Source organism: Microtus ochrogaster, unplaced genomic scaffold (genome assembly GCF_000317375.1).
Source record: "Microtus ochrogaster isolate Prairie Vole_2 unplaced genomic scaffold, MicOch1.0 UNK1, whole genome shotgun sequence".
Classification (NCBI taxonomy): domain Eukaryota; kingdom Metazoa; phylum Chordata; class Mammalia; order Rodentia; family Cricetidae; genus Microtus; species Microtus ochrogaster.
The window spans coordinates 31137516-31145872 of record NW_004949099.1 but is presented as its reverse complement, the minus strand read 5'-3'; positions in this window follow the sequence as shown (position 1 = coordinate 31145872).

Genomic DNA, 8357 nt, shown 5'->3' with positions numbered 1-8357 from the left:
TCTCTCTCTCTCTCTCTCTCTCTCTCTCTCTCTCCCTCTCTCTTTCTCCCTCTCCCTCTCTCTCTCTCTCTCTCTGGCAGACCTCCTGCTGCCCTTCAGTGCCTATGGCCCCTGCCCTCCTTCCCCAGAAATTGTTCTAGATTGTGGTGAAGGATGACGCCAGTGCTGTAGATTAACTGTATCCCTTCTCAAACCTACTCTCAGTAAGCAAGGAAGCAGAGCCACATCCCGCTGAGGCTGGAAACCAACCATGATGATGTCCTAGTTAGTACTTCACAGACTTCAAGACCAAGAGTGATGATTCTGGTGATAGTAATCCGTGTTGCTGGTCTGCTGCCCATGCATTCCCTGTGTAGAGTTTCAAGTTTGGGTAGTAGAGTCCTTGTAGATTGGCGATTGGTTGTTTTTTCTTCCTCTTAACACGTGGAGAAACAGAACTGTGACTTCAGATGAAGAAATTGCTGGAGTACCAGCTCAATTCCAGCTAAAGTTTCTGTGCTGCAACTTCAGGATTTGGATAACCCGTCTCCCTCCGTAGTGAAGGAGGAACCTGACTGCCAGGGAGATGGAGGAAGGTTCATCAACAGGTTAAAGAACCAATGAAAAGCATCATCCCTGGCGAGGCCAGGACAGACCTGGATGGGCTATCTCTTGCGTGGGTGAGACATTCACTAGTATACTGGGTCCAAGTCTTATCATTGGCTCAAACTGTGTGCACCCAACTTGTTTTTCCATGAGGTTGGGTCAGTTCATGGTTTTTACTTTTGTGATCTTAATCCCCACTGATGCATGGAAGTCACAACATCCACTTTTCCCTCTCTGCTCTGCATGGCTCACAGCGGGAACAGGCTGCCATTATTCTCTGTCTGAAGTACAACTCTGCCACCTTCTAGGTTTGCAGCTTTGGCAAGTTCCATTCACGTCTGGAGTCAGCTCTCTTCCTGCAAGTTGAGGATGGTGGTAATGTCTGCAGCCTTGGCCGGCTTCTTACAGGTATTGAAACAAGAGAGGGCCTTGGTAATGTATACACACCACGTTGTAAACACTGACAGGACTCAAGACACACACTTCCGGTGTGCCTTGCTGTGGTCCTGGTACCACAACCAGGAGCCTTTGTAGAAACCCAGGCAAGGGAAGACACTGGCAGGAGGCCTGGGCTGGAGGTGTGTGCACAAGTGTTAGGAATCAGGCTGCCCGGCCTGAGCCAGGAGAGATGGCTCCCACAGACTGCCTTCTGGAGCATGTGTCATGCATAGCACACGGTGCATGTGAGAAGACACCAGTGTCCCTTTTACTTGTAGCTTAAGTTAACTTTGGCAAACTGCATCTTGAAATATTAAAGAGACATGACAGGAATCAACACTTCAGATGTTCTAGATAACTTTTACAATGTTATCATTAAAATTTCCCTATTTGGTTATTATTAGTTGTTGTTGATCTCTTTCTATTTATAACTTATGAATAAAGTTTTCCCATAGGTGTATGTAAAGAAAACCCTAATACATATTAGATTAGATCTTGCCTGAACATCTGGGCGTCTTTGGAATGAATCTCCTATGGGTAAGTGGGGGCGTCTGTCCAGGGGTGGCACATGGAGCCCCATGGGTCAGAGCAGACTGGGTAGGGGTGGTGATGGAGAGTGACCTATATGATCCTGTGTTAGGCAGAGGTTCTTGGTGCCACTATCTTTTTCTGTCTTTGGTGATATGTAGAGTGTCTTGCACTCCACCTCCCATATTGCTGTTAGCTTGAGTCTGGACACATCATCCCACCTGTCCACCAGGTTCATTCCTAGGCCATGACCTAAGCTGTGGTATTCTGGATTTTGCACCTGGACTTTCTCATGGGTCTAGATTCAGAGCAAACCCTAGCATGCCTGGGGATTTATAAAATGGATGCTCTTCTCCATAGAGGGTAGCCCCATAGTTTCAGCACCCCAGGCCAAGTCCTTATTGTGTCTGGGCCTCTTCACTTGGTAGGTTCCCTTCCAATGTTTCCCCATGTTGTGTACGGTATCTCCAGTGCGAGTTCTATAGGCCCTGAAGCTGCCTTCCATTCAGTTGGCTCAGCCAGGGCTCTGCTTTCTGCCCCATGCTCTCTGCCAGCTAGTCCTCTCTTTGACCATTGTACTGCCTCCCTTGCATGGGCCCCGTCCCAGCGCGCTGTCTCTTAGCTGCCACTGGAAAGCAAGGCTGGTCTGAGGTGCCAGGTGTGGTCTCCAAAGGGTCTTCCTGGCAGGGCCTGCCGCATGGGTGGTCTGATAAATTGCCCCTGGCTGTTGTTTGGACCAACTGCACCCAACCAGCTGATGATTCTGCAAGGGAAAATTTCCAGGGTCCTGGATCTCATTAGCCTTCAAGTGGGACCCCGGAGGCCCAAATATGGGCCATTACTTGGATCTGGGCACTGGCTGCTGTGGCCTTGGGACCTTGTCCAGGTGGCTTAGCTATAAGGAACTTCGAAGGCTCCAGTCTTCCTCAGAAACGCTGGCTTGGTGTTCTCTCTTCAGCCATTATAGGAAGGCATGTGGAAGCAACTGTTTCAGGCCTGAGGCAGGAGGCGAGCCAGAGGAATAGGAATTTGGAGGTTGTGGCCTCAGTTTTTTTCTAGGCAGGTTGTGATCCTGAGTAAAACTGCTCGCTCTATGAGTCTCAGGGTGCTGTATCCTGAGAAGTCACCCACCATGGTGCCTGGTAAAAGCAATCCAGTAAGCGAGAGCCAGCAAACGGTCGTAGTGTGCAAAGGGAAATAGGACAGATGTCTTTGTTAATTTTCATTTAGCAAAATAAAAAATATTTTAAATAGCTCTGTTCCAGTTATCAAGAGCCTTGTCAGGCTGTGTGAGTCCTTTGGTAAACTCTAGTGTTCAACTGCTCCACGGAGGGGCCTGCATACAACAGGCATGCAGCATGTTCGTCTTTCTGCCTGAGCACACTGTGTGTCCACACTGCATGAACACTGTGGGGCTAACTTCAGTTTGGGGTGCTGTAGTTCCGGAACCTGGGGGCTGCCTTAGTTCTGTGGCTGTGGAGAGAATTTAATACATGTAAGCCTCAAGTTTTTCTTCTGTAAGAGCGGTGCAACTGCCTTTCAGACCCCCTGGGAAATTCGCAGGCTATGTAGGCACACAGGCATCACACTCTTCACAGTGCTGAGTAGATGGCCAACCTTTATCAGGTCAGGGGTCAGGAGCTGGGAACCAGCCCTTATCATCAATATAAAGCAATATGTGGATATGTAAGTAGTATGTATTCTTGCTTGGAAAAGATGGATTTAAAATGCAGCCAGGTAAAATGTGCGGTTGAAAACAGAGAAGGCCAAAAACAAGAAAGAAAGAAAGAAAGAAAGAGAGAGAGAGAGAGAGAGAGAGAGAGAGAGAGAGAGGGGAAGGAAGGAAGGAAGGAAGGAAGGAAGGAAGGAAGGAAGGAAGGAAGGAAGGAAGGACAACTACAAAGAAAAAGTTACAAATGAGGTATAGGTTAAACACTGTACAGATAAACTTTAAACATGAATGACAGTCTAAGATTCCAATTAAAGGCTATCAGCGTGTTCTAGCAAGAGGAAAAGGAGGAGGGAGGGGAGAAGAAAAAAGAGAAGGAGGGGGAGGAGAGAGGGAAAGTAGGCATGGTGGTATATTTCTGTATCATCAGAATTTCAAAGAAGAGGTAGAGGAACATTGAGTTCAAGGCCAGCCTCAACCACAAGGGAGACCTTGTCTCAATAAACCAAGAGTTAGGGGTATAATCCAGAGAGAGAGAGAGTGCTTGCCTGGAGTGTTTCGGGCCTTAAGCTGGAGTCTCAGTACATGAAGAAAAATAAGAAGATCAACTCAGTTATATACAGGAACCAGTAAATATAAAGCTCCTATCCGCTGCAAGTGAAGGGGTGAGAAGAGACAAACCGTGGAATTATTAATCAAAAGACGCCTAAAATGGCCGTGTGGATTCCAGACCAAGAAACCAGCACCAAAAGAGAGGACAGTTGTTTGCAGCTAGTGTTTAATTTCAAGGCAGAAAATGAAAATGATTTTCTAATACCCCAACTAAACTAGAAATCAATAGCAAAGCTATAGTTGAAAAGTCTGCAGATATTTAAAAATTATACAGTTTATCTTTGAGTGAGTCATAGGTGAAATAAGAAGCTTCAAAAATTAAAAAATTCTATAAAACTAAAATTATTATTGTGTAAAAGTTAAGTTACACTTCTAAAAATTTGCTCATGTAGATAAAGTGGTTTTGAAAGAAACATTTATAACATTAGATACATATTTCAAAAAAATACCCTCAAGCATGTAAAACCAATGACCTGAATCTTAGAAAAAAAAAAAAAAGAGCAGGCCATGTATACCTAATGCAAAAAGAAGGAAAATAAAAATCAAAGTAAACATCTGTGAAGTTGAGAAAGGGGAGGCAATTTGGAAAATAGATCAAAAGCAATCTCTTTGAAAAGATAGAGAAATCTCATGTTTTCAGCCAAGTGAGCCAATAAATAGATTACATAAAGCTCCAATTCAAAGCAGACTTTTGAACAAAGAGTCCGAGGCCAGCCTCAACCACAGAGGGAGACCCTGTCTCAATAAACTAAGAGTTAGCAGTACAACGCAGAGGCAGAGCGTTTGCCTGGAGTGTTCCAATATGGAAAAGGTGTGGCTCTACGTGATTTGGAGAGTGGAGTTTGTAGCTCCAACTGCGCACAGACTGCTCACCCAAAGTCATTTTCTAGGAGGACAGGAACTGGCTACTCTGAACCTCTAGTACATGAGCACCTAGATGGACCAGTCTGTGGATGCAGGAACTGACTACTCTGACCCTCCAGTACATGAGCACCGAGATGGACCAGTCTGTGGATGCAGGAACAGACTACTCAGACCCTTCAATGAGCAATGAGATGGACCAGTCTATGGATGCAGGAACTGACTATTCTGACCCTTCAATGAGCACCGAGATGGACCAGTCTATGGATACAGACAGTCAGGGCCAGATCTTTTACTGTAGGAGTGAAAGGCTCTGACAAAAGAGGGTCAGGGGAAGTCTAGAGGATGACCACAGTACTGAATTAAAGGTGGGGTTAATGGAAGCCCGTACTTGCTAATCAACTAATATGAATAGACGCAGAAATAGTTAAGAAGTATATATATGATCCATTTATCCACACAATGGCATCACAGTCTCCATAAGCATATAGTACATAAGGATCTTTTTAAAAATCAAAATATGATTATACCATTTCATCTCTGCCTTCCAACCCTTTCCCCTCCCCTCTCTTATTTCCTCCTAAATGATAGCCTCTTTTTATGATTATTGTTACATACATGCACACACAAATGAATATGTAAGTTCAATCCACCGAGTCTGTTTAGTTGAGCTTGTATGTACACATTTCTTTAGGACTGACCACGGGGTTTTGGATAGCCACTTAGAGGGCTCAAGCTGGAGAAGACTTCTTCTCCTTCTCTTAGCTGTCCGTTGTCTGTTTGTCTTTGTTCAGGGGTGGGATTCCGTGTAATTTCCTCCACCCATGTTGGCATGTCATCGGCTGTTGTAATTGTTTAGGTCCTGTTTTAGCAGCCACATTGTTGAGATTTCATGGGTGTAGCCTCTTCGTCATACCTAGAAGACACAACCTCTCAGCAGACACCCTGGTCCCCTGGCTCTTACAATCTCTCCCCCTCCTCTTTCACGATGTCCCCTAAGCCTTAGGGGTAGCTTCGTAGATGTATCAGTTGGGCTCCCCATGGTCAGCTGTTCTCTGCACTTTGACCAGTCCTGGCTTTCTGTGATGGTTTCCATCTGTTGCAGAAAGCTTCTTCAGTGTGGGGTGAGAACTGGTTTCCTGTGAGGATAAGAATAAGTGTTTAGAATGCAGTTAGAAATGATGATGGCTTAGTAAAGAGCAGTAGAATGTTCTCTTCTAAGACCCGTGACCTCTCCCGCCATGGCTAGTTGGCTGGAGTTCCAGTACCAGGCATGACTACCCTCCTGCTGTGTGGACTTTAAGGCTAACCAGACCTCTGCTGAATACCACCAAGATAACAGCCACTATCATACTCTTAGGGATGTCTTGCTGGGCCCGTCATTGCTGTGGTTCATAGGCATCACAGCTGGATCGAACTACAGGTGGCTCTCTTCCCTTGCCATCTTACATAGAACCTTCTAGTACCGTGAAAACTAGTTTTCCAGGAAGAATTTTGGATTAGATCCAGCTGGATTCTGAATCCTGTGTTAGTCTCCAAGGAAAGGAACCAGGGTTCCTGGGAGGTCGTTGGTTCTGGAGCAAGGCAGAAGACACGGAAGCAAGGGCTGGAGCCTCTCTGACTCAGAGGTGGGTGTGTCAAGGCATAGGAGCTCAGTGACAGACCCCACAATGGCCACTCTGTAAAACCAGAGCCATAAAATAAAGTAGATTTGTATTTACTCCAAAGCACAAATTAAATCCCCCAAGATTGGGGGATGTCAACACACAGTTGAATTCAAAGTGAAACTGATAGAGAATAAATAAAGTCCTCATATGTAATTAGTTAGCCCCTTCCCTCCCATTACGACTCTGTAGATCTTCGGTGTGAGTAGCAGGTAGTGACCACTACCAAAGCGCACAGTGAAAGAAATGGGGACCAAAGAGTGACTTCACAGCAGCCCGAGCCATCCAAGCCAGCAAGCACAGCATAGTCACTAAGCATCCTGGAAGCATACACCTTAATAAGATGTGTTGGGAGCGGCATTTTACCAATGTTTGTTCACAATATGTAGGAGCATCATGAGAAAGGCCCCTCTGAGCAGGCTCCCTGGCAGGCAGAGGCTGTGCCTGTGGCTGGAGGGAATCTAGATGTGTTATTTGTCACCTGGCCAATCTCCCAGAGGCACCACACCTCTAAGTACCTCTTTACCAGCTAGCTGACAGCTTCTCTATCCCATCAGGCCCCACTGTATGCTTTACAGTTTACAAAATGCTTTTAAAGTTATTTTAATTAAGAATAATTTTGAGTTCTTTGGTAAGTTTGTGTGACATCATTTGATCATATCCTCCCTCCCTCCTCCAGTTCTTTCTGGATCTGCTTTTTACCGTCTTGCTTCCCCACACAACTTTGTCTCCTTTTCCCCCACCAAGGCCAATTTGTGTTTCTCAAATGTTCTTGGATATGTGGAGTGTGGCTGATGTATCAGGCCACTCTTAGAGAAAACTAACCCTTCCTTTCCTAGCAGCTCACAATTGCTAGGCGCTCTCTGCCCGAGGTGGAACTTCATGCCCAAATTCTCTGACTTGGGCTTGTCTTTATGATTTTTCTGTTCACCGAAAATGGTTTTAAAGTTAGAGTTTTAACTTTGGAAAGGTGAATAGAGGTTTGCAGGGAAAAGAAGGGAGTGGGAATAAAACGGAGGTTGGGGATGTGTGTGTAAAAATGCCCAGGTGCGAGACACAGAAACCAGCGGAAGCACTGGCACATCAGAAAGATGTCCATAGAACCTCTTCAAAAACAAGGACTTAGGGGCTGAATGGACAGCTCAGGAGTTAAGAGAACTTGTTGCTCTTCCAGAAACCCAGGTTCAATTCCTAGCACCCACAAGACAGTTCACAGCTATCTATAAATTCAGTTCCAGGATGCTAACATTTTCTTCTAAGCCTCTGAAGGCACCAGGAAAGCACGTGATATAAGACACACCCAAGCACAAAAATGAAATTACAGGGGCCAGATAGATGCTTCAGTAGTTAAGAGCACTGGCTGCTCTTCCAAAGGTCTTGAGTTCAATTTCCGGCAGCCACACGGTGGATCACAACCATGTATAGAAGGATCTGATGCCCTCTTCGGGCATAAAGTCATACATGCAGATAGAGCATTGATATACATAAAATAAATACATAAATCTTTTAAAAAATGAAATAAAAATCAAGTAAAAACAAGCAAAAATCCATGGACTTAAGGACTGCTGAGGGATGATTTCAACATCACATTCTATTAATATTCTTTAAAGGGAAAATTTCCCTACCAATAACCAAGCAAGCAAGCAAGCAAGCAGAATTGTTATTTTTTTTAAATGGAAACATCTGCGTTGTCTCTTGTTGAGGGCAACTGAAACTACCGTAATGAAGCAAAGGAAAGACGCCAGACACAGGCTGTGTCCAGGTGGAGGATGGGGTAGGTGAGAAGACGTTCATGGGGTGGGGCTGGCTGCCCCATCCTCTTTTCCTGTGCAGTGAGAGCCAGTTGTCAGGAACCCAGCCTCAAGCACAGCTGGCAGATTAGAGTGTCTTCTGTTAGTGTAATAAAATAGCTGGGGATACAGAGTTTATTAAGAAGGCTGGCGGCTGGAGGGATGGTTCAGTGCATGAGAGCACAAGCATGAAGGCCCGACTTTGGATCC